The sequence below is a fragment of the Bos mutus genome, chromosome 16, assembly GCF_027580195.1.
Source record: "Bos mutus isolate GX-2022 chromosome 16, NWIPB_WYAK_1.1, whole genome shotgun sequence".
Taxonomy (NCBI): domain Eukaryota; kingdom Metazoa; phylum Chordata; class Mammalia; order Artiodactyla; family Bovidae; genus Bos; species Bos mutus.
Window position 1 is genome coordinate 10696149 of NC_091632.1, and position 26935 is coordinate 10723083.

A 26935-nucleotide genomic window follows, 5' to 3' on the forward strand; every position below is an offset into this window, starting at 1 on the left:
CTGCCACCCTTCCCGCCCACCCCACCTGAAGAACGTAGGGCGGGCTCCCTCCCTCACTGTGTCTGGGGATGAGGGGAGTGCGGCAGGGGAGCGGGTTTATCTAGAGTGAGAGACAGGGTCCACCGCTAGTCCTGACAGATCCCCGTCTGACAGAATGACCCGGTAGAACCTCAAATGAGAGACGGAGGCGATACAGATGAGGATGGGAGGGAGAGAGACAGAGGAGACAGAAAACACCAAGTGACCAGGAGAAAGAGAAAATGGAATGAAGGAGGAGTAGAGAAGTCCGGGACGAGAGGTCATAATTTCTGCTTTCCGAATGGGGGGCATCTCTTAGGATCTGAGAGCCTCTGTTTCCTTAGCTTCGACAGCCCTGCTTCCAAAGGTGCCGGCCCCCAGATAAGTGGGCACATTCCCAGCACACCCCCAATTTTGTCTGGAGGTGCTCCAGCTGCCCAGAGTCCCGATGCATAGCAGGAACCTCTTACCAGCCTAGTGTGCTTCACAGAACACTGCTCCCACCCTCTGGACTGCAGACCAGCTTTGGCTAGGCCTCTCCAAAGAGGTGGCCTGTGGGAGAGGGTGCCACGGACTGAATCGTGGTCACCCAGGGCCACTCCTCTTGTCTGGGAATTGATGGATGCAGAAGGGCTCCACACAAGTGTTCTAGTCTTTGCCTTTGGACTCCAAGCTCTTTGCACAAATGTTACCCACCGCTCTGGGAGGATGTTTGAGGATGGCTCTAATCAGCGTTTCTCAGAATATGTCCCTGGGAGCACTGTTGGTGCTTGAGCTATTTTCAGCGCTCCACAGTCAAATAAATTTGAACGGTTCTGGGCTAACAAGGTTTAATAATGTCGTTTCCTCTGTTTCACTTTTGGTATTTTTTTGCCTCCTTCTCTTCTCTGCTCTGGTTGATTTTTCTCCATTTCTGTCTGTGTTTTCTTCTCATCCTCTATATTATAAAGCATTGATTGTAAGTTTGATATAGTCCCAGTAAAATGATAAATACCAGCTCATTTTGGTTTCATGCTTTCCCTTTTAAAATGAATGATTAAATTCTATAGTAGATATATTTTTAAAATTGACTATTATAATTTTAAAAGAGAAAAAAATTAGTGACTCTGACCTTAGGGTCCTGAAAGCTTGAAGGTAATACCATTCCATTTTCATTTACTAGTTTTAATAAGACTCACTGCAACATAAATTGTAGAGTAATGATATGTAAATTGTCTAGAGAAACCAACAAAGCACTTAATTTTATCCCCTTAAATGTCATAATTAATGCTGGTTGAACATCTAAGGTTTGGAGGGCTAGTTTTATTAGGTATAAGTTTGGGTGATAAAATGAAATAGTTTGCTTATTATGTTTCTAAGAGTCTCAGTTATTCAACCAATTAACTTGTTACTGTCTAAAGAGGCAGATTTTTTTTTTTTTGCCTTTTTAGTGGGGAAAACTGTTTCCTCATTCTGGCACTGTATCTTCATAAAGTGACAAACCAGAATCAGTCCTCCACATACTATTCAAAGATTTTTTTTTTTTTTAATTTGTAAAGTCTGATGTTAGACATCCTCAGAAAGTACAGGGGTAAGGAGGAAATGCTGCTCTTGCCATTAAAAAGAAAAGACAGTATGAGAAAGCATGTCCCTCCTAAAGATGCCACTGAGAACTTCACAGACAAAACCAGCTGGTTTAGAAAATAGGAAGTGGAGTGAAAGAGCGCTGGAGAATGAAGAGCTGAGTTCTCTAGGTGTCAGATCTCGTGTTTGCTTACAATGTTCCCTGCGCCGAGACTGTCTCTCTCACACTCTGTATACCTGCTCACGTCCATTTCTGGTATCTCCTTTCCTTTACCAACTTGGTAGAATTGACTCCTCCTTTTCTTGGGCCTTCACTGTATGTGTTCCATATTTCTATTAACATTATATTGCATTTCAATTTTATTTCATGTTGTAAGATTCAAGAGTCAGAAGCTTAATAAACTCTAAATAGGATAAACTCAAAGAAGACCACACCAAGATGCATAATAAAAATGGTGAAAATTAAAGCAAAGAAAAACTTTTGAAAGCATTTAGAGGGAAAAATGACACTTTACATACAGGGGAACAAAAGTTCTAATTACTGGAGATTTCTCATTAGAAAGTCTGAAGGTCAGAAAACAGTGGTACCTCATCTTTCAAGGGTTGAAAAAAAAAGAACAGTCAACCCAGAACTCTATATGCAGCAAAAGTATACTTTAAGTAGGAAGTCAAAAGAGACTTTTGAAGGAAAGCAAAAGAGAAGTTGTCACTAGATTACCTGTTCTGTGAGAAGTGTTAAACAAAATGTATCAGGTTGCATAAAAATGATAACAAAAGAAAATTTGGTCTTGAGGAATGAAGAGAGCAAAACGTAAATGGTAACTATCTGGGTAAATATAAGAGATCATGTTTCCCCCAGTTCTTTAGGACACGCATGAGTATAGAAGGTGGAGGTTCTAACACCATCTGGTAGAATTTTCAGTGTATGGAGACATAATACAAATAACAATGATAACATAAAGGTTGGTGGAGGGGAATCGTAAAGAAGTTTATATGATTGCAAAGCTTCTACATTTTACTTGAAAATGAAAGTGTGTGCATTGTAATCTCTAGAGGAAACACTATAAGATAATACAAACAGATTTATAAAAATGCCAATAGAAAATAAAAATAGAATATTAAAAATTAATTAATCCCAAAGGGGGCTGGAAAGGGGAGATATGGATATAAATATAAAGGGGAAAAATAGAAAACAAATAGTAGAATGGCAGAAATAAATTCAACAATATTAATAATTACATTAAATGCTAATGGCCTGTACTTATGTTAGTTGCTCAGTTGTGTCCAACTGTTTGTGACCCCCATGGAATGTAGCCCGCCAGATTCCTCTGTTCATGGAATTTTCCAGGTAATAATACTGGCGTGGGTAGTCATTCTCTTCTCCAGGGGATCTTCCCGACCCAGGCAGCAAGCACAGGTCTCCCTCACTGCAGGCAGATTCTTTACTGTTTGAGCCACCAGAGAAGCTCTGCTAATGGTCTAAACCTGTCAAGAGCTAGAGTTTGACAAAATGAATAAAAAACAAACAAAAAAACAAGTCTCTAATTTGTTTCCTTCAACTGACATTCTCTATGTACAAAAATACAGTCTTACAGTAAATAGATAGCATTCAAGTAATAAGCAAAAGAAGGCTAGAATGGTTATTTTAAAATCAGAGAAAATGGTCTTCCAAATAAAGAGTATCACTCTTTTACTTTTCAAGATAAAGGTGGACAATTCAAATGACAATTCATCAGAAAAACACAACAATATAAACTTTAATGAACTTAATAACAAAGCCATTCCAATTTTAGAAATAAAAATAATAAGAATAAATACACAGCATTGATGAAGCTCAAATAACTGTACTCAGTGAAAGAAGCCAAGCAAAGAAGTACACACCGTATCCTCCTATTTCTGTAAAATTCCAGAAAATGCACACTCACATATAGTGACAGGAAGGAGATAGAGGATGAAGGTAGAAGGAGGGTGGATGTTAAGATCACAAAGAGACTTCTGGGAACAATGGAAATGTTTACGATTTTTATTGTAACGATGTTTTATTTGTAAGGACATTTGTCAAAACCGAATGAATTGCATAAGTTTGTATATGTGTGGCTTCCTGTACTTCAATTTTATCTCAATAAAGTTCGAGAAAAGTGAATGCTTAAACATCATGCATTAATACCTCCAACTCCAATCCAATACTACAAGATTCTTCCCTTCCTTTTCCCATTTTTCATTTGTATCTCATCCCTCCACAATGATTCTCGCCAACAGATTCTCAACGTCCCTTGTTCTCAACATCAATATATTTGCTCATTGCTGTGACACATGCAAATAATCTTGAAAGTACTGTATTTATACCACTACTAAAACAATACTGTTAGAAAAGGTTCAAAATTTCTTTGCATTTACTTTTAGAATGTGTCTAACTGAGGAGTTATAGACATAGACATCCAAGTACTATGATCAAAAGTTAGTTGTATTAATTTTTCCTTCTGTATAGTTATCTTACCAATTTAATACTCAGATACGCTTATTCCTATTTACATTCAGCTCTAAGGTCTTTTCCCACGTGTTTGATGAGTTAGCTTTATTTTTTGTATGGTAAAATGTTTACATGGGTCAAAAAAATCAAAACTATGCAAACAGTATACTTAGAGACATTTCTGACTCTTTGTTAGCTTTTCTTCCTTATTTTAACTCATTCCCTTCAGATAACCATATTCACTCACTTCTGATTCATCCTTCTTATGCTTCTTTTGCAAAAATGGATATATATTCTTATTTCACCCTCTTTTTTACAAAATATAGCATACTATCTGTGTCTTCTATTTAAAAATACTATGGAAATCATTTCAGTTTACAGAGATATTTCTCATTTTTATAGCTGCATATTATGCCATTGAATGGATATATTGAGCACCGAAGAATTGATGCTTTTGAACTGTGGTGTTGGAGAAGACTCTTGAGAGTCCCTTGGACTGCAAGGAGATCCAACCAGTTCATTTTAAAGGAAGTCAGTCCTGACTATTCATTAGAAGGACTGATGTTGAAGCTGGAACTCCAATACTTTGGCCACCTGATGTGAAGAATTAACTAGTTTGAAAAGACCCTGATGCTGGGAAAGATTGAAGGTGGGAGGAGAAGGGGATGACAGAGGATGAGATGCTTGGATGGCATCACCGACTCAGTGGACATAAGTTTGAGTAAACTCTGGGAGTTGGTGATGGACAGGGAGGCCTGGTGTGCTGCAGTCCATGGGGTTGCAGACACAGAGTCGGACACAATTGAGTGACTGAACTGAACTGTGTGGATATACAATGACTTATTCTACCAATCTGCTCTGCATATATGCATGTAGATTGTTCTTGATATTTTGTTACTATGAATAATACTACAGTGAATAACCATGTGCATATTTTGTTTTATATTTTTGAAGATGGATCTTCAAAGTAAATTAATATAAATAGGATTATTGAGTGAAAGTAGAAGGAAATGGCAACCGACTCCAGTGTTCTTGCCTGGAGAATCCCAGGGACAGTGGAGCCTGGTGGGCTGCTGTCTATGGGGTTGCACAGAGTTGGACATGACTGAAACGACTTAGCAGCAGCAGCAGCAGCACTGAGTGAAAGTTCACACGCATATGCAATTGTGTGAGATCCTGCCAATCCCTCTTATAGGCGGGATTAGCGTTCTACATTCTACATTCCCACTGGGATTGATTTCAAGTGACTACTTCCTCATATCCTTGTCAACAGAATGCTTTATGAAGCTTTCGAAATTCTGCATATTTTGTAGTTTCAAAATGGTATCAGTATAGTTTCAATTGGCATTTCTCTCATTCTATTTATTTTTTAAATATCTTTTCTCTCTTTTTTTTCCTGTTAGTTTTGTGATTTTTCTGTTAGTCTCTTGATTTTGTAAGCTTTTTATATATAAAAGATATGAGCCCTTTTTCTGTGATAGTCATTGCAAATATTTTCCCAATATATTTAATATAATGAGCATTTGATTTTGTTTATGCTAATTTTAGCCATGCAAAAAGTTGTTTTATTTGGTCGAATTATCTTTTATTGATTTTAGATTTTGAGTCATAATGAGAAAGTCTTTTACCAATCCCAAATTATCAGATAAATCACCTGTTTTCCTCTAATACAGTGTGGGTTCCTTGATGTATCTTACATCTCTTAGGGACTTGCAGTTTATTCCTGGGTAGGGTGAGAGGGCTGATTACAATTTTATCTTTTTCCGAATGGCTATTCAGTTATCTCAGCATCATTTATTTAAAATTCTCTTTTCTTCAGTGATTTGAGATGTTGCCTTTATCATATAAAAGTTTTCATTATGCACCTGGGCCTATTTCTGTACCTACTAATTTATTTTAATTGTCTCCTACTAGAGCAGCAATACCACACTGTTTTAATTTTAGAGTGAGCCTCAGTGTTTTAATTGGTAAGCTAAATCCCCTCATGTACTGTAATAGTACTAACTAAGGAGTTATTTCTGCCATATTATTTAATATTTTTCATTTACTTTACATTCCCTTTGTTTTTTATTTTGTCTCATTTTCATTGCATAGATAAATCATCTTACGCTATTTAAAAGTTTTTTTTTCTATTTTTATTATTATTGTTGTTGTCTTTAAACCTATTCATACATTTATTTGCTTGACAGTGTCTAAAATCTTAGTTTTGAGAGTTATAAATATGTTTTTCTTTTAAAATCTTTTGTTTGATCCTTACTTTTTCAGACAACAACAAGCTTTATTAAAGTATTTGATCATTCTTCCATCGAATTTCTCTTGCAGCACTTTCCTGGATTTATTTCTCTTTATATTTGAGTGCTCTTCCAAGAGTTATCAAAATGGGATTTTGTATTATAAACCTCATATGTCTGGAAATATCTTGATAACACTTGCAATAAATGACGATTTGTCTATATGTAAAATTCTAGGCTCAGTGTTCTTTTCCTTTAATACTTTAAAAATATTTCTTTGTTTTCTTTTACCCAGTGGACTGTTAAGAAGTCTGATGAAATCAATCTTAACCTCTTTAAATCATCTGTTTTTCTTTTGGAAGCTTTTAGAACTTTTCTGCATCTTTGATTTCCGAATTTCACTAAAACATGTCCAGATGTGGGTTTTTCTTTATTATTCTACTTGGCACTCTATAAATCTTTTCAATCTCAGATTTTTCATCTTTTGTTTAAATTTCTTCAAATATTTCTTTCCCTCTGTTTTTTTCCTTTCTTGCTCGGAATTCCATCATTTGAATATAAATATCTCTGTTTACTTACAACACTCTTAGTCTTTCTTTAAAAATTTCTATCTTCTTTTGATGACTTCTAGGAGAATTCCTCAACATGAGTTTCTGGTTTATATATTCTGTCTTCAGGGTTATCCTTCCAGCAATTCATCTCTTTTATTTATTTCAATTATTGTTCTAATACAAGATTTTTATTTATTTGCATGACATTTCATATTCAGTGCTTTTGTTGAGAATATTTATTATGCTTATTTAAAAATCTTGGTCCATCTGTCCTAAGTTATCTTGCTTCATGGGATGCATGGTGTTGAGTTGTTCTCTTTCTTTTAAAGTGGTTTCGTTTCTCAAGGTCAAATGATTTTGGCCTGTAAACGTATTCCCTTGGGAATACAGTGACTCTGTCTGTAATGTGTAGTGGGGGGAGGTTCTAAATCCTAATTGGTGAGTTAGGTGAATCCTCTTGGTGAATTTAAAGGAGAGGGTGAGGATGAGCTCCAAGGCAGAGAATCTTTGGTTCTGCAGAAACTCTCTTGATTTGTCCCAGGAACCTGCTGCCCTTTGCCAATTTAGGGTCCCTTTTAGATCCTCTTCCTTTACTGTGTACTCCTCTCTGTCTGGCATTCTCCTTTGAAAGAAGCGGAACTTGAGAGGTAGCCAGATCCTTAGTAGATAAACCAACCTTGACTGTTGGGGGCTAGGGAAGAGTATTGGACGGACGAGTCGACACCCAAGTGCAACTGGAAGCACGCTTCTGGCCCCATTAGCTCTCATCTCAGCAGGGTTCTAGGATTTCTCGAATACTCTTGGAATTCTAGAGGTCTGGTTGTGATGCTGCTTGCTCTGCATAGACAATGGTCATCTCACGGTAGCTGTGTGTGTTTTTGTGTGTGTGTTGGGGGAGAGGAGGGCAGTACAAGACCAGAGCTTCAGAGCCAACCCAATCTCCCACTGGGGCTTCTCCCCCTCTATTCCCACTCACCCACCCCACCCCCATCCCCTTGCAAAAACACAACTATTCTCAGCTTTCAGGAGCTTTCTGTCTCCCAGGGGTTCTCATCTGGCTGTTTGGAGCATCACGCTGCTGCCCACCTGTGGCGTCGATGGTCCAGTTCTGAAATTTTGATTGGAAAGCACCTGCGGCCTTTTGATCAAACCCTGAGAGTCTGCTGCTCCCTCTAGGCAGCTCTGGGTTTCTTCACCAGGGTACAAAGAGGTCCTAGGGCATCCCCACAATCCACCAGTCGATAAATCAAAGACCCAAGGGCTTGACCTCAGGTTTACCGATGTAGTGAGCACCCTGCACAATGGCTGCTCAACTGAGGCTTCCAGCCTTCCAAAACCTATTTCCTGAGAGGGTACCACTGCCCTTCTAACGGTCTTGATCACCTCTCATCTATTTAGATGTTTCCGTAGTGCTTCCATTAACCAAACTATAGCATTTTGTATAAACTTGTTATGACCTCTTTCCCTTTATATCATAATTATTTGTGTTTCTGTCTTCCTAGCGAGAGTGTGAGCTCCCCTAGGGCAGGTACTGTCTAAAATTTTTCCTTGTACTGCTTGTTGTCTGCCATAAGGCTCGGCATAAAAAAAAAGCACTGGGTAAATGTGTATTGAATCAAATTGAATGATATGAGTTAAAAGGAGATAAGTGCTTGAAAAGAGGTTTTTGGGTGAGAAAGACATTCTTTATCACTGGGGGATATGGGAGGTTTTCTTAAGAAGGTGACATCTGAGGGTTCTAGCTGATGGAAAGAGAAGAATGCTCGGGGTGCAGGGAACACCAGGAGGAAAGGCACAAAGATGGGAAAGCGCGGGGAGTTTGTTCCTTTTCCTGAGCTTATTTGTGAATCCCTTGTGCAGTGCCTTAGACATAAGCGGTGCTGAGAATAAACGGCATTGAGTGGAATTAAATCTCTGTCCTTTCTTGCCCTGCTAGGAGGGTGAGCCATGAGCTGAAGATGGCCAGTGGTCATAGACGACTTTGGGTCAGAAGGAAAAGAACTTTTCTTTGGTGCAAACACATCTGAGTGTCCAGTGTTTCATATCCTGCATTGATCAAGGTCCTGCAGAAACTAAATGGCACACGCAGACAATGTGACGGAAGGAGAGTTTAAAGGAAGAGTTAGGGCCGGGTGAAACCAGCAGGGGGGTGGTCAGTTACCTCGGGGCCAACGAAGACCGTTCTGAGGCCTGAAGGCCAACGGAGGACGACGTGCCGAGTGTGAAGGGCCATCTAACAGCAGCTCTGCCTCCTCTGCTGCCCGATCCCCGTGTGTACGTGTCAGGAGGTGCAGGCCCTCTGACCACCTTCCCCTCCTGCCCTTAGAGTCCTCACCAGTGCCCCGCAGTGGCCAAACCCAGCTGGGAGCCTCCAGGGACACAGAGCAGGCGGGGAAGGTGAGGGGCGGTCTCCAGATGGGGAATATCTGGTTTATCTTGCTTAATCCTCACAATAACCCCACTTGGTTGTTCAGTCATTAAGTTGTGTCCAACTCGTTGTGACCCCATGGACTAGAGTAGGGCAGACTTCCCTGTTCTTCACTCTCTTCCAGAGTTTGCTCAAACTGATGTCCACCGAGTCAATGAAGCTGCCCAACCATCTCATCCTCTGTTGCCTCATTCTCCTCCTGCCTTCAATCTTTCCCAGCATCAGGGTTTTTTCCAATGAGTCAGCTCTCCACATCAGCTGGCCAAAGCATTGGAGCTTCAGCTTAAGCATCAGTTCCTTCGTGAATATTCAGGGTTGATGTCCTTTAGGATTGACAGGTTTGATCTCCTTGCTGTCCGAGGGACTCTCAAGAGTCTTCTGCTGCACCACAGTTTGAAAGCATCAATTCTTCAGTGCTTAGCCTTCTTTATGGTCCGACTCTCACATCTGTACATGACTACTGGAAAAACCATAGCTTTGACTATATGGGCCTTTGTCAGCCTTTGTCTAGATTTGTCATAGCTTTTCTTCCAAGAAGCAGGAGTCTTTTAACTTCATGGCTGAAGTCACCATCTGCAGTGATTTTGGAGTGAAGAAAATAAAGTCTGTCACTGTTTCCATTGTTTCCCCTACTATTTGCCATGAAGTGATGGGACTGGATGCCATGGTCTTAGTTTTTTCAGTGTTTTTAAGCCAGTTTTTTCACTCACCTCTTTCACCTTCATCAAGAGACTCTTTAGTGCCTCTTCACTTCTGCCATTAGGGAGGTATCATCTGTATATCTGAGGTTATTGATATTTCTCCCAGCAGTCTTGAGTCCAGCTTGCGCATCATTCAGCTCAGCATTTTTCATGATGTACTCTGCATATAAGTAAGATAAGCAGGGTGACAATATATAGCTTTGATACAGTCCTTTCCCAATTAGGGACCAGTCCATTGTTCCATGTCCAGTTCTAACTGCTGCTTCTTGACCTGCAAACAGGTTTTTCAGGAGGCAGGTCAGGTGGTCTGGTATGCCCATCTCTTTCAGAATTTTCCACAGTTTGTTTTGATCCACACACAGTCAAAGCCTTTATCATAGTCAATGAAGCAGAAGTAAATGTTTTTCTGGAATTCCCTTGCTTTTTCTATGATCCAATGGATGTTAGCAATTTGATCTCTTGTTCCTCTGCCTTTTCTAAATACTGCTTGTACATCTGGAAGTCCTCGGGTCATGCATTGTTGAAGCCTGGCTTGAAGGATTTTGAGATTTTTCTTGAGAGCATGTGTAATGAGTGCAATTGTGCGGTAGTTTGAGGACTCTTTGGCATTGCCTTTCTTTGGGATTGGAATGAAAACTGACTTTTTCTAGTCCTGTGGCCACTACTGAGTTTTCCAAATTTGCTAAATATTGAGTGCAGCATTTTCACAGCATCATCTTTTAGGATTTGAAATAGCTCAGCTGGAGTTCCATCAATCACCTCTATTAGCTTTGTCTGTAGTGAAGCTTCCTAGGGCCCACTTGACTTCACACTCCAGGATGTCTGGCTCTAGGTGAGTGACAACACCATCGTAGTTATCCAGGCCATTAAGATATTTTTTGTATAGTTCCTCTGGGTAGTCTTGCTACTTTTCTTAATCTCTTCTGCTTCTGTTAGGTCCTTACCTAACAGTTAGGTCCTTACCATTTTTGTCCCTTATTGTGCCCATTTTGCATGAAATGTTCCCTTGGTATCTCTAATTTTCTTGAAGAGATCTCTAGTCTTTCCCATTCTATTGTTTTCCTCTATTTCTTTGCACTGATCACTGAGGAGGGCTTTCTTATCTCTCCTTGCTATTCTCTGTAACTCTGCATTCAGTTGGGTATATCTTTTCTTTTCTCCTTTGTCTTTAGCTTTTCTTCTTTTCTCAGTTATTTGTAAGGCCTCCTCAGACAACCATTTTGCCTTTTTGCATTTCTTTTTCTTGGGGATGGTCTTGATCTTTGCCTCTTGTACAATGTCACAAACCTGCATCCAGAGTTCTTCAGGCACTCTATCAGATCTAATCCCTTGAATCTATTTGTCACTTCCACTGTATAATTGTAAGGGATTTGATTTAGGTCATACCTGAATGGTCTAGTAGTTTTCCCTACTTTCTCCAATTTAAGTCTGAATTTGGCAATAAGGAGTTCATGAACTGAGCCATAGTCAGCTCCTGGTCTTGTTTTTACTGACTGTGTAGAGCTTCTCCATCTTTGGCTACAAAGAATAGAATCAATCTTATTTTGGTATTGATCATCTGGTGATGCCCATGTGTAGAGCTGTCTCTTGTGTTGTTGGAAGAGGGTGTTTGCTATGACCAGTGCGTTCTCTTGGCAAAATTCTATTAGCCTTTGCCTCACTTCAAACTGAAGGTTTGAAGGTCAAACTTGCCTGTTATTCCAAATATCTCTTGACTTCCTACTTTTGCATTCCAATACCCTATGATGAAAAGGACATCTTCTTTTGGTGTTAGTTCTAGAAAGTATTGTAAGTATTCATGGAACTGTTCAACTTCAGTTTCTTCAGCATTAATGGTTGGGGATAGTCTTGGATTACTGTGACGTTGAATGGTTTGCCTTGGACATGAACCAAGATCATCCTGTTGTTTTTGAGATTGCACCTAAGTACTGCATTTTGGACTCTTTTGTTGACTAGGAGGGCTATTCCATTCCTTCTAAGGGATTCTAGACCACAGTGGTAGATATAATGGTCATTTGATTTCACCCATTCCAGTCCATTTTAGTTCGCTGATTCCTAGAATGTCAGCGTTCACTCTTGCCATCTCCTGTTTGACTACTTCCAATTTGCCTTGATTCATGGACCTGACATTCCAGGTTCCTATGCAATATTGTTCTTTACAGCATCAGACTTTTCTTTCACCATCAGACACATCCACAGCTGAGCATCATTTCCTCTTTGGCTCAGCCTCGTTATTCTTTCTGGAGCTATTTCTTTGCTTTTCCCCAGTACCATACTGGACACCTGCTGACCTGGGGGGCTCATCTATCATGTCATATCTTTTTATCTTTTCATACTGTTCATGGGGTTCTTGAGGCAAGAATACTGAAGTGGTTTGCCACTCCCTTCTCAAGTGGACCACGTTTTGTCCGAACTCTCAAACACGACCTGTTCATCTTGGATGGCCCTGCCCAGCATGACTCATAGTTCCATTGAGTAATACAAGCCTGGGATCCACGTGATCATTCTGGTTAGTTTTCTGTGATGGTGTTTTTTGTTCTGGAGGCCATTGGATTGAACTTCTTGCTTCTTCTTCCTTCCCTCTGATGGATGAAAATAAGAGGCTTGTGCGAACCCCACTAGGATGGTTTTAACTACTAACATCTGTGTATTATTGTTGAGGAAAGCAAAGCCTGAGAGGTTGACTTTTCCAGGATCAAAAAGCTGCTGCTACAAGAAAGTCTTGGGTTTTTACTGTCCACAGGAGCAATTGCTGTGCGTGTATGAGAGAGCGAGCGAGAGCAGGGGTAGGTCCTGAGCACAGGGATCCCAGGGCAGCATGGAGCCCGCATAGACTGCCCTGAAAGGGAACCCTTGAAAGTTCTGGGGAAGCATTACGGATCTGTGGTTGACATTATGATTCAGGAACTAGATCTTGGGGCATGGAAGCAGGAGGAACACCTGGGCCCCAGGCCCAGAGAAGGTTGATATGGTGGTGGGCACAGTGAGCTAGAGAGAGATTCTCAAACTTTGTGGTCTCAGGAGTCTTCACACTCTCTTAACAATTATTGAGAATGCCAAAGATCGTTTGTTTATGTGAGTTGTATTTTTAATACAATAGTTCCCATGTTAGACATTAAAACAGAAATTAAAAATTCTTATTTTCAATTTATTTAAAAATACCAGCAAAAAATAAAAATAATGATAGTAGAGTGATTCCATGTTACCCTGGAGAAGGAAATGGCAGCCCACCCCAGTATTCCTGCCTGAGAAATCCCATGGACAGAGGAACCTGGCAGGTCACAGTCCATGGGGCCGCAAAGAGTTAGACACGACTTAACAATGAAACCACCACCACCACCATTCCGTGTTAATATAAATAACATATTTTTATGAAAAATATTTTTCAAAACAAAAAGATCTGTGAGAAAAGTGGCATTGTTTTCCATTAAAAAAAATATTTTTCATGTCTGACTGGATCCCATCTGCTTCTGCATCAATCTGTTGGGATTTGCTGTTTTGGTTGAAATATGTGGAGAAAATCTGGCCTCATCCAAATATGTAGATAGAAAAGGTAGGAGTTTTTCATAGTTTCTTTAGATAATTGTGGCAATTCATCTTTGATCCTAAACCAAAACTCCAAACATGACAGTTTCTTAAAGGTTATTTGCAATTGAGAGTTTGAAACCATATCAGTAAATATTTCATACCCCTTTGCATGTATTGCATGAAAATACATGGGTGATTCTTCTACTGGCAACAGATCTTTTATCCAGGCATGCCTGGACATTTGGAAAACATTATTTCACTGAGTTTTGTAGATTTGCAAATGTTGACACACCACATTATACAAGATTAAAAAAAACAAAAAAACATTTGTTACTATTGTCACTGACCTCATCAGGAAAGATTTTAAGTGTTGGGAAGCTATCAGTTCATGAAATTTTCCAAACTTTCCACATGAAAGTCTGGTTTTACCATTGGCCACGTATCTGTCAAGGGTTTTCCTTAAAGTGACAGGTTCGCTTTGCTCATCTTCAAGAAAATTCTAACCAAAAACATGAGTCTAAATTACCATAGCTTGTCAACTGTTCTTTCAAATAAAAATGGTGTTTTGTGAAAGTAGTAAGTCATTCAGTTAATAGCTCAGTCACTCAAGTGCTTTTTCTCTTGGGACAAAGACTAGGTTTCAGCGTCTGAAAAAAATGCTCTATGTGTACTTCTCATTTACTCGCACGGAAACTTAAAAAGATGTGACTTAGGGTTGAGATTTAATAAAATTAACAATTTCTACTGCTTCATGGTGAACATTCATGAAACTGAATATGAGATGAGGAAAACAAAACGACTGTTAGTTCAATTTGGCGTCGTTACTGTGGTTCACGTGGGTGTCAGCTGTTTTACCCACGGTTGCCTTTGTGCCATCTTGCTAATGTCAACACAGTGAAAGAGACAAATAATGTCTTAATATCATTAAGAAAATATTTTGACTCTTCTGACCCCTGAAAGTGTCTTGGGAACCCCAGGACTCCGTGGACCACACTTTAAGAAGTGCTGAGTTGGAGAGCCGGGCATAGGCCGTACTCAGAAGGGGAAGGCATGGCCCCACCTGTTGCAGGAGCGGCTTCAGCCCCTTCCACGCTCCCTTCACGGGGCTGGGCCTGGGCCACCCACACAGATTGCCGCAGCCAAGGGTGGGGGATGTACATGCCTGGGGCGAGGCTGCTCCAATCTGAAGCTTAAGTCACTTCTCCTGCTTACACAATGCAACCTTCAGAGAGTGGGGGCTGAAAGTGAAGCAGAGGTTGTGTAGGCAGCAGATGCTAAAACAGGAAGACCCAGCAGGCCCTGGGTGGGCTCTCTTTTAGAGCACTCCGGGAGGCAGCTGGTTAGAGGTGCTGAGATGGCTCTGGGCTCTGGTGCTGGTCCTTACCCACCCAGCCCCTTTGCCCCACAACCTCTCGGAGCCTTTTCAACTCAAATTTCTTCCCCCTTGCATGGAAGAAGAGAGTGTCCAAATGGACGGGGGTGGGAAAACCTCCCAATCTAGGCTCACAGATCTGAAGAGGAGTCAGGAATTCGAGGATCGGGATTTAGTTCTATTTTAACTTAAAATTCTACATATGTCTTACTTGTATATTAAGCAAAATCCTCTTATGTGCAATCCTAACTGATTCTAAGTCTGATGACTCACAGTTGGCACTTCCAAACCTGTGTTTGGTCCAGGCCTTTCTGCCTCCCACCAGAAACCCCCAACGCCCTCCTCTTCCACCCCCATGTCAATCCCCTTCCCTCCTCTGCTTTAAACTGGGCTTGAGATTCACCTCCTTGCGAAGTTTCTCTCTGTTACTCCTGCCCTCCTCTGTGGAAGTATCCCTGGGATTCCATTCTCATTCCCTCAGTGCTAAGAGCCCTGGAGCCCCAGTGTGTGCCAGGCATAGTGCCGAGGGTCTTGCTGTTTCTAACTCTTCTTGCAGGAGTTACTCTCTTCTCCCCTATCTCTCTTCTGGTTCTAACCTCTCATCTATCAGCAAGCCCTGTGAATTTCACCTCTAGCACATAACTTGAGTCCATTCTCTTCTCTCGACCTCCACACCACCGCCCGATCCAAGGCTCTGTCCTCTCCTGGCCATGTGGCAGCACAGCTTCTTCCTGGTCTCCATCCCAGACCCCATCTCACCAGAATGTAGCTCCCTGAGGGTAGACACTACACCATTCAACACCGTGTCTCCAGTGTCAAGCACAATACCTGACTCGGACTATCTGTTCAAGATTTACTTTAGAACAAACAGATGTAAGAGTGAATACATGAAGGAATAGTAGCCATTTACTAAGGAAGAGATGGAGGCTCTTAAAAGGAGTGTGCCCGTGATCTCACGATCTCACCAAGAGAAGGAGAGATGCCAGCTCTGTGTCTGGGTCCCTAAGATTTGTCTAATCTCTATTCTCCCACTGGCCTTGCTATAAACTCATTTCACACTTGGGTCAGATATTCACGACCTTTTTTATCAATATTTCATTTTTGATGAGCTTACATTGATTGTAAAGTCCTGGGGGGAAGGGAAGGATGGTAAACCGTCTCAGAGGTCTCCGCACCTGGGAATTAATTGCTCCTGTTTTGAGTTAGGAGGCTCAGGTTCCTCAATAGCATCCATCAATATCAGTTTTGCAGTTCTTTTAGCAAGTGATTCCACCACACGGAAGCTAGTTTCCTGATTGGCATCTTGCGGACCAAATTGTTTCTATGACTTAGTGATGCCACAGGAAAGCAGTGGGCCATGGTTGGGCTGGAGTGGCGCCTGAGCAGTGGGGGAGAAGAGAGTGGGATCGAGATTCGCATTGGAGGGGGAATTGGTAAGGCCCTGGCAGCTCGAGGGAGGGGAATCGTCTTCCTCAAGGGGGGACCTGGACTGAACTGCAGGGCCCCTCCCTTCAGCTGCCCTCCTCCCCACGCAGGGAGGCTGTGCCCTCGTCCTCGAGGACACTAGTGCCCCTGACGCTGCCTCTTTTCCCTAGGAAAGCCTGAAGTCACCTTTCATGTACCTGTCTGTTCTCCCGCTCAGTCTCTTCCCCAAGGGCAGTGGCCTCTTCCTGGGTGAGGCTCTGCTTTCTCTCATTTTCTAGTTCTGACTGTATCTCTGACCATCTTCACCTCTGAACAACCCTTTCCAGCCCCACCACTTTCTGCTCAGCCCTCCCAAGTCTCCCCGATGCCTGTGGATGTCCAAACCCCGCAGCGTGGCCTCAGGCCCCATGTCTGAGTGTTCTAGGTGGTCCAGGGGCCTCTTTTCTCCTTAGGCTCCTACACTTCAGCTGGACTCACTTCCCACTTCCTTCTCCACAAAGGCTTTGTTGTCCTTGGAAACTTTAGAGTCTTCACTCTGGAATCCAGAGCCCTAAATGACATCTGATCCCATCTGTCACTCAGATATCCCTTCTAGAATCATCTCTATTACAGTGGTTTCCTCTGGATTGAAATGGACTCCACAGGTGTCCTCCTCCAGGGAGGCACCAGCCCCCTGTGTGCATTTTGTTTGGTGTTTTGCCGACCTTCACACCCTAACCCCTGCTATTTGTTTATGTTTTAAATTGTGGTAAAAAACATAACATAGAATTTACCGTCATAGCATCTCTGAGTTTACAGTTGAGCGGCATGAATCCCTTCCCATGCTGTACAGCCATCAGCACCATCCATCTCCAGAAGCTTCATGTCTTCTCCCGCTGAAACTCCACACTCAGTAAACACGGATTCCGCCACTTCTCCCAGCCCCTCAAGACCCTCAGTTTGCTTTCTGTGTCTATGAATTTGACTTCTCTAGGTCACTCATTGGAGAAGGCAATGGCACCCCACTCCAGTACTCTTGCCTGGAAAATCCCATGGATGGAGGAGCCTGGTAGGCTGCAGTCCATGGGGTCGAGAAGAGTTGGGCACGACTGAGCGACTTCACTTTCACTTTTCACTTTCATGCATTGGAGAAGGAAATGGCAACCCACTCCAGTGTTCTTGCCTGGAGAGTCCCAGGGATGGGGGAGCCTGGTGGGCTGCCGTCTCTGGGGTCGCACAGAGTCGGACATGACTGAAGCGACTTAGCAGTAGCAGCAGCAGGTCACTCATATAAGAATCACACAGTGTGTTTTTGTGAATGGCTTATTTCACTCCACCTAATATCCTCGAGCCTTATCTGTGTTGTGCATCAGAAGTGTCTTCCTTTTCAAGGCTGAACAGTATTCCATTGTATAGATGTACTCCGTGATGTTATCCATTCATCTGTGAACACATTCAACTGTGACACTTGGGTGGCTTTAACCTTTAGGCGATTGTGAGTGGGTCACCTGAATTAGGCACCAGACAGAAGAGCTTAGATCTCAGCTTTGTTAACTTTCTAACTTGGGTAAGATGCCTAACCTCCAGGAGTCTTGGATTTCTTGTATGTGAGATGCAGGGGTGTTCTGTGTCTGCCATGATTTTTATAGGCAGTGAATGATATAAGGGATGTGAAGCGATTGTGAGAGAACCTGATGACTAGCGAGTGCTTAGAACAGGTGAGGAAGACACCCCTGCCTGGCAGGTATCACTTACCAGACAGAGCTTTGTAGTGACCTTCTTTTCTTGTTTTTGTTTTTTTTTAAGTCACAGTAGCTTTATCTCCATCACTGAGGCTAGAATCTCAGCGGGGCAGGAACCTGAACATAATAAATAGTCACTAACTTTTTGCTGGTTGTTTGCCTTGGGAATGGTTGTGTGTGGCCGGGTTACATAAAAGCAGGGATATGAGTATGTGTCCCTGCCTGGGCTCCCTGGGGAGCGCCAGAGAGGGTGTGAGGATGCCTGCTCGGGGTGAGCAGGGTTGGCATAGGAAACAGTGCCCCTGCAGGCAGTGTATGAACCTGTGGGCCTGGGGGGGGCACAGGTGCATGCCCACGTGTGGAGCTGCCCACCCCTCCTTCCATGCCACCCTCTCCATGGGGAGGCGGTGTGTGTGAGCCCGGAGGTGGGGCCAGAGCTGGACAGCCGCTGAAGAGTAGACGCTGCGACTCTGTTCTGTCCAGATGCAATGACTTTGTTCTGGCAGATTCTTTGTTCTGTCCAATGATCCTCCAACCACCTCCCCCCCACCCCCATCCACAACAGAAAGAGTTGTTTTCCGCGCCAGCCCGCCCTGCCCATCCCGAAGCCCAACAGAAGGACTGTCGCCACTTGGCTTTTGCACACTCTGGCCTGGTGACAAGGCGCTCGCCTCCCCGGTGCCCCCGCTCCCCCGGCCACTGCGCGTTGGCAGGTGTGAAATATTAATTGCCTCGCTGGGGACTGGGCTCTCTCTGTCTGTCGCGTCTGACCAGAATATCATTCTCTCCTGCAAACATAATTACGGGGAGGGGGAGGGGCTGCTGGGGCTGGGGAGGGGGCGCGGGGGGATGCGGGGCTTTTTTTTTTTTCCCTTAATCGCCTCTCGCCTGTCTGTTAATTAGGAGCCGTGCTTCGCGACACGCTGAGATATTTTGGTTAATTATGAAAGAGAAAAGGACAAATTTGTCACGTCTTTTGTTTTCGTTCCCCCACGTCTGGTGGTGACAGCGGCGTGAAGGCTGACGGACTGCTCAGGAGACGGGCGCCAGATGCTCCGCCGCCTCCAGAAGCGGGGAGGGGGCGCGGGGCCGCGAGCGGGGCGGGCGGGGGGCGCCCAGGCAGACCCGGGCTCGGGCCGGCTCGGTGGCACCCTCGGGCGGCAAGCGCACAGGTGCACGTTCTGGGATGTGAACGCGGGGCGGACGCCAGGAGCCAGTGTTTCTGCAGCAGCCCGGGCCTCCCGGGGGAGGGGGAGAGGGGACACTCACTCCTGAGCCGACGGGTCTGGGCTCTTGGCCTTACCTGAATACCCACCTGGACCAAGGCTGAACTTGCCCTCGGCAACCAGAGCAGACAGAGGCTTGCTGTGCCTCCTAGGGTCTGAGGAAGTGTGTCTAGGGGGGCGGGTTGGAGGGTGGGGGCACAAGTGTGTGTCAGTCGCTCGGTCCTCTCTCTCTGCCAGGTTCTGTACTGGACTGTAGCCGCCAGGCTCCTCTGTCCCTGGGGTTTTTCAGGCAAGAATACTGGAGTGGGTTGCCATTTCCTTTCCCAAGGAATCTTTCTGACCCAGGGATGGATCCCCTGGGCGGGATCTTTACCTTCTGAGCCACAGGAAACCCTGGGGGTGTACAAGCTATGTGTGAAAGTCACTCGGTTGTGTCCGAGTCTTTGCGACCTCATGGACTATACAGTGCATGGAATTCTCCAGGCCAGAATACTGGAGTGGGTAGTCGTTCCCTTCTCTGGGGGGTCTTCCCAACCCAGGGATCGAACGCAGGTCTCCAGCATTGCAGGCGGATTCTTTACCTTCCAAGCCACAAGGGAAGCCCAGGGGTGTGCGAAGTACAGTGTAATACTCTGAGCCCGTCATGGAACAGACCACCCAGGGGACGTGGAGGGGAGCGCTGGCCCTGTCTGCCAAGCATTCACCTGGCGAAGCCCTATTTCAGGTCTCAGCTTGTACCTTATTCCCGTAGACTGGGGAGGAACGCCACCTACGGAGTCTAGGCTCACTGAGCTTTTCCCGTGTGATGGTTGATTCTGTGTGTCAGCTCAGCAAGGTTATGGAGGCCAGCTGTTTGCTCAAACACCAATCTGGATGTTGCTGCAAAGATATGTTTCAGATGTTCTCAACATGAACAATCAGTAGACTTTGAGTGAAGTGGATTGCCCACCATAGTGTGTGTGTGTGTGTGTGTGTGTGCGCTCATCCAGTCCCCTGAAGGCCTGTTTTCTGAATAAGAACAAATTGACGTCAAGACTGATACACGAAAGTCCCCCTCCAGTTTCTTGCCTTCTAGCTGCCCTACAAACTTCAGACTGAAGACTGTATCAACTTTTACCTAAATTTCAGGCCTGCCAGCTTTCTTTACAGATTTCAAACTTGCCAGCCCCCACAATTCCTTAAAATCTCTCTTTTCATATATAAATACATGCGCTTAGTCGCTAAGTCATGTCTGACTCCTTGTGACCCTTTGGACTGTAGCCTTCCAGGCTCCTCTGTCCATGGGGTTTTTCAGGCAAGAATACTAGAGTGGGCCACCGTTTCCTTCTCCAGGGGATCTTCCCGACCCAGGGATCGAACCCCCGTCTCCTGTGTCTCGTGCATTGCAGGCAGCTTCTTTACCCACTGAGTCATTGGGGAGGCCTATGTGTATATTACTTCCTATTGGCTCTGTTTTTCTGGTGGACTTCAGCTAATACAAACCCCCATCACAGCCTGGCCTTGGACTTGCCTGCTCGCCCGTATGCCTCTTGTGAGGGCGGATACTAAACTTGGCCCTGTAGCATCCCCTGGGTCTGGCGGACGGCTTGCCTGTAATAGGCCTTAATTTGTATTTGTTGCATATTGAATGAGTTCATTTGGGAAACAAGAAAGACCTATATCCCCCAAACCAATCAAACAACCATTCACGGCAGCCCAGGCAGTTCCTGACTTATAAATGGGTTGAGTTCCAAAAATTCATTTGAGTTAGTTGTCTGAAGCTTTTTCCCACAACGACAAGGATATCAGTGCTGGCAAGGCTCCCGGGCGGGCTGCCAAAAACCTATTTAACCCAGAGTATAGATTAAGTACTGTGCATTTGCCATGAAAAATAGTAGAAAACAATACTCTTGTAAAGCTAGTAATTAAAAGAGACATATGATAGTATTGAGTAAAATAGGTAAACATTTTTTATTTTGAATATTGGAGTCTGAGGAAAAATGATTAGAAAAGGATGAGAATGTAGAGAGAGACATGGAAAAGCCTAAATGGAATTTCAGAGTATTTCCAAGGGTTTTAGAAGTCAATGAGACTGAGTTTTTATTTTGTCTAATTTCTGTGCAGAACTCAGGGCTGTCCCTCCCCTTCCCCGATTGCTATATGATGAGGCCAGCTTTTATTGGTCTCAGTGAAGGTCATTGGTTTGTTCACAAATCTAACAAAAACGGGGAGTGAAGAAATCCTGGGGGGGGTGGTGGCTTTGGCAAGAGTCAGGGCTTCCCTTCGGCTCAGCTGGTAAAGAATCTGTCTGCAATGCGGGAGACCTGGGTTCAAGAGAAAGAAAGGGAAAAAGCCCAGCATAGAACCGGAAAAGGGTGTGTGCCTACACGGGAAACCGGGTCACTTGTGCTGAAGTTCACTGGGTCTTGAGAGGAGAAAAAAGAGAAAGAAGGCAGGCTGGAGCATGGCTCCATCAGGGCTCAGGGTCTGAAGAGCTGTAGGGATGGGAGAAGGAAATGCACCACTCCAGTGTTCTTGCCTGGAGAATCCCGTGGACGGAAGAGCCTGGTGGGCTGCAGTCCATGGGGTCGCTAAGAGTCAATCAGGACTGAGCGACTTCACTCTCACTTTTCACTTTCATGCATTGGAGAAGGAAATGGCAACCCACTCCAGTGTTCTTGCCTGGAGAATCCCAGGGATGGGGGAGCCTGGTGGGCTGCCGTCTATGGGGCTGCACAGAGTTGAACACGACTGAAGCGACTTAGCAGCAGCAGCAGGGATGGGGAGGTGCGCAGTTCCTCATCCCTGTCACCAGGAGGCACTGTTATCCTGTTCTCCAGAGGCTGGGGGTTGGCGGGCCGGGGGGTGGGGTTCAGTTCAGTTCAGTTCAGTTGCTCAGTCGTGTCCAACTCTTTGCGACCCTATGAATTGCAGCACGTCAGGCCTCCCTGTCCATCACCATCTCCTGGAGTTCACTCAAACTCACGTCCATCGAGTCAGTGATGCCATCCAGCCATCTCATCCTCTGTCGTCCCCTTCTCCTCCTGCCCCCCATCCCTCCCAGCATCAGAGTCTTTTCCAATGAGTCAACTCTTCGCATGAGGTGGCCAAAGTACTGGAGTTTCAGCTTTAGCATCATTCCTTCCAAAGAACACCCAGGGATGATCTCCTTTAGAATGGACTGGTTGGATCTCCTTGCTCTCAAGAGTCTTCTCCAACACCACAGTTCAAAAGCAGCAATTCTTCGGCGCTCAGCCTTCTTCACAGTCCAACTCTCACATCCATACATGACCACAGGAAAAACCATAGCCTTGACTAGACGGACCTTTGTTGGCAAAGTAATGTCTCTGCTTTTGAATATGCTATCTAGGTTGGTCATAACTTTCCTTCCAAGGAGTAAGCGTCTTTTAATTTCATGGCTGCAATCACTGTGGGGCGGTGGGCAGGGGGGTGGGGGGGTGTCTCAGCCTAAAGGATTTGGTGGGGAAAGCAGGAGGGCAGGAGTGTGGTGGATATTTCCAAGCTGAGTGTTACTCCCACAAAGCCATCTCTGCTTATAAGGATGGAGAGGAGTGATGTGGACAAGTGCCTGAAGAGCCAAACACGGGACTTTGGCAGTGGGTGGGCCACAGGGAAGGTGAGCTCGGGACTAGCCCTCAAGGCTGGTGTGGTGGGACCAGCAGGAAGGAAGGGCAGGCAGGCAACATGAGCAAAACCCATGAGATAAGAGGATGCCTGGTGTGTTCAGGAGAGGGAAATAACCCCAAGGTATTGACTTTGTGACACAGAGCAACACAAGTGGGCATGTTAGCGGGGAGAGGTTTGGGGAGGGAGGGAGAAAGAGCAAACAATAAGTTCTTTTCTTAGAAGAACCACGGCTTTTGAATTTGAAATAGTATCCGATTTATAGAAGAGGTGCATAGACAGTCCAGAGTTCTGTTACCCTCTACCCAGCTCCCGCTGCTGCTAACATCATACATACATCATACATTTCTCAAAATCAAGACATGAGCATTGAAACCAGACGAACAGGTAAACTATAGACCTTCTGCTAATTTCTCCAGTGTTCCTGCTAATGCTCCTCTGCTGCTCCAGGATGCCATTTGGATGCTGCGTTGCATCCTTCACTCCAATCTGTGGCCGTTTCTCAAACTTCCCTTTACTTTTCATGACCATGGAGGTTCTGATAAGCACTAGTTAGGTGTATTGTAGATTGTCCCCCAGTTTGGGTTTGTCTGATATGTTCTTATGATTTGAGTGAGGTTATGGGCTTCTGGAGAAGGAAATGGCAACCCACTCCAGCGTTCCTGCCTGGAAAATTCCGTGGACAGAGGAGCCTGGTGGCCTACAGTCCATGGGGTCACAAAGAATCGGACACGCCTGAAGTGACTTAGCACAAGCACGCATGGGCTTTTAGGAAGAATACCACTGAGGCAGAGTGCCCGTCTCATCCAGTGATGACACAAGGCCCGTGGCCTCAGCCGACAAGCCATGGATGTGAGCCCTTCTTGGGCTCTCAAAGTGTAGCCTCAGCCTACTGTTCCAGAATCATCTAGTAGTCCTGCCGACATGCATCTTACTAGAAAAAGCTTCAGTGTTAGCCGTGCAATTGTGCTTGACTCTTTGCGACTCCATGGACTGTAGCTCACCAGGCCCCTCTGTCTATGGAATTCTCGGGGCAAGAATGCTGGAGTGCGTTGTCATTCCCTTATCCAGGGGATCTTCCCCACCCAGGGTTCAAACACTAGTCTTCTGCTTTGCAGGCAGATTCTTTATTGTCTGAGCCACCAAGGAAGTTCAGCCCCTGGGTGATTCCTCATCAATGCTCCCTACTAAAAAGTCACTATTTTCCCCTTCCCACACTCTGTTTGTTAGAAGGGATTCACCAAGTCCAGACCACAATCAAGGGGATGGAATTAAGCTCCACTTTCTTGGGGAGAGTGGAAAAAAATTTGTAGAGATGTGTTAAAACCACCAGGTAATCATTGAGGGGGTGATTTTTTGAAGCTAAGCAGATATGCTGTTTCCATGAGTTCATTACTGGGCTAGTTGATTTTACCAAAACTACAGCGCAGAGGACACAGAAGGGAGCTAGAGACAGGGTGAAAGATCCAAAGGTCCCTTGGACTGGGGACTGGTGTCTGAGAGCCAGAGAGATTCTCCTTCTGCCTGTGGTCAGTCGCCCAGCCGCATGTTGCTGGAACCGGGGCTAGGTGAGTGTTCATGACCTGGCCGGGGCCTCTGCAGACGTGTCACGGTGGTGACAAAAGTGTGTGGGTGCGGCTGTGGGGGGAGAAAGGTGCACTTCGCGTGGGTTCCTGGAGATGAATTCTTGGCCGTCTTTTGCAGGAAAAGAGTCAAGGACTCAGCTGTAAGAATTCAGTCTGTCTTATCCCCTGACCCTCCCTGCTGGGGGCTCTGAGACTGGCAGAAGTGAAGGAGATGCCCTCCAGCTTCTCTGAGGCTCTTACATCTGAGCTGTGATTGGAGCCTACTCCTGAGCCCACTCAGCAACTGTCGGCAGCCTCCTCTGTGGGGTTGCAGCCTGGCACGGCGCTGACCCACTGGTTGGTGTTAAGACCCTCCTCTACCCGTCCTCCTCCCCAGACCTGGGGAGTCAGTCTTCAGCTGGGACTCACTTGAGCTCTGCTGGTGTGTAAGTAGCTGTGATGCACCGTCGTAGAACCGACGTCCCAGCATCGGGGCCCTCGAGGTCTTGCCCCTTCTCTTTCTCCCCCACATCCCTTTCTGCAGAGCTGGGATTTGGATTGGCTGGAGGCATACTTAGGACCTCCTTCCCATCCTTGTCTCTGCCACTGTCCAGCCTTTGAGAGACAGGCTGACTTGGCGGGGTGCAAAGGGCATTATCCCAAGATACCTCCGAGCCCTCGGCGTCCTGGCTTGAGTCACAGCAGGTCCTTACTGTGTGTGTGGCAGGTGCCTTAAATGCACCGTGCATTGTCCCTCTCAGCATCTATGGCGTCTTTGGTTTACTTGATTCCACTGATCTGTGACCTGGCTCCATCTCATTTCTTCGAAAAAGTCTCCCTGGATTTACTTTATTTATGTCAACTAAATTTTACCGTGGCTGATTTAACCTCAGCTCTATGCTGTCTGTGTTACTGAACAGTTTCAAAGTGAACATTCAGGCTCCCCATCAAGAGTAGAAGCCCTTTGAGGGGATCTCCTGCCTCTCCAAGTCTGTGTCATTGATTGACAGGCTGAAGGGCGGAGGCTGAAGCTTTTTGCCATACACGGTCCCTGGTGACTCAGTTCATCCTTCGGCATAATTGAAGATCTGGATCAAACTTTCAGCAGTCAAAGGATGTCCTGCCTATGTGTGCGTGTGATTGGGTGGGGAAGGTTGCTTCTTATTCTAATCCTGTGGTCAGGTCTCAGTACGGCAACTTCTCTATTTCTTAAAAAATTAGAAGGAGGCAGAATTATTCTTTCTCTAAGGGATTCAAAGACACCTCCCTTCCCTGAGGCCACACCCCCACTCCCCAATGCCTGCAGAGAGAAAGCTGGGTACCTAGACTAATGATAACCTGGACAGACATCTTCCAGCTGTCAGGAGCGGGGGAAAGTACACTGGTTCTACCCAGGGCTTTTATTTTTTTTCCCTTGCCTCCTTATTTGCATTCAGTAAGGGAGTGACACTTTCTAGAACATAACCTCCCTTTCCCATTCCAGGAATCTAATTGTTATTTCTGTGTTTGTGAAAGATAAAGGATTAGCAAGAATGCTTTGCATCAAGTCGCCATTTGTAAATGCTTTATAATTATTTATGAAATTATCCTGCATTTTATAGCATGGGAGATAATAACTTAAATTGATGTATTAAACATGCATAATCATTATTTTAACCATATTAAATGCACCTCTGTAGAATAATCATTTCACAAACACGAAGAAAGCCTGCAGAAGTGGCACCTTAATTTAAGACGTTACAGGATTTGTGACACCCAAATCCACGACCCTTTTTTCTTGATGACAGATGGAGTTTCTTATCTGGCTGCAGTGTTCTTCTTTCTTGAAGTGAAAATGAATTCTTAAATTAAAAAAATATATTATCGGGGTAATTTTGGCAGTGTGGTGAAGCAATGGCAGATGAGATAAGGAGCAGAATTTCCAGGGGCCAGAGCAAAATTGGACAAACCTGATCTGTCCTTGTCTTGGTCCTCCCCACGCCCAGGGTACCAGGAGAGTCGTCTGGTCTTCTGCTGGGGCTCTGGGGAGGAGCTGAGAACTGACTGGTGGTGCAGGCTGGTACATTATTCTCCTGTAATGCCAGGGCTTTGGGGCTGTTCTGATCAAAGGCAACCCCAAAATAGAAGATCCATTTCACACAGCAAGGGGTCTCTGTAACGAGGAGGAGAATCGGGGGAAATGTAAAATTCAGCAAAAAGGGGTAAGGAGAAAGAGGAGAGAGGAAAAACATAATGCCAGCTTATTATTTATGTGAAGCCGGTTTAGTTTATTTATTTATGTTTTTTTGATTAGTGGATCCAAGGCACTTATGCCAGTCTCCCTAGCAGTGCATCGGCACTGTCTCTGCTGGTGGTGCCCTCTGCTGGTCACTGTCAGAATTTCAACGCTGTTCAAAGAGCGTTCAACATCTCTTGGGGCTTCCCCGGTGGCGTTGGTGGTGAAGAATCTGCCTGCCAGTGCAGGAGACGTAAGAGATGAGGGTTTGATCCCTGGGTCAGGAAGGTCCCCTGG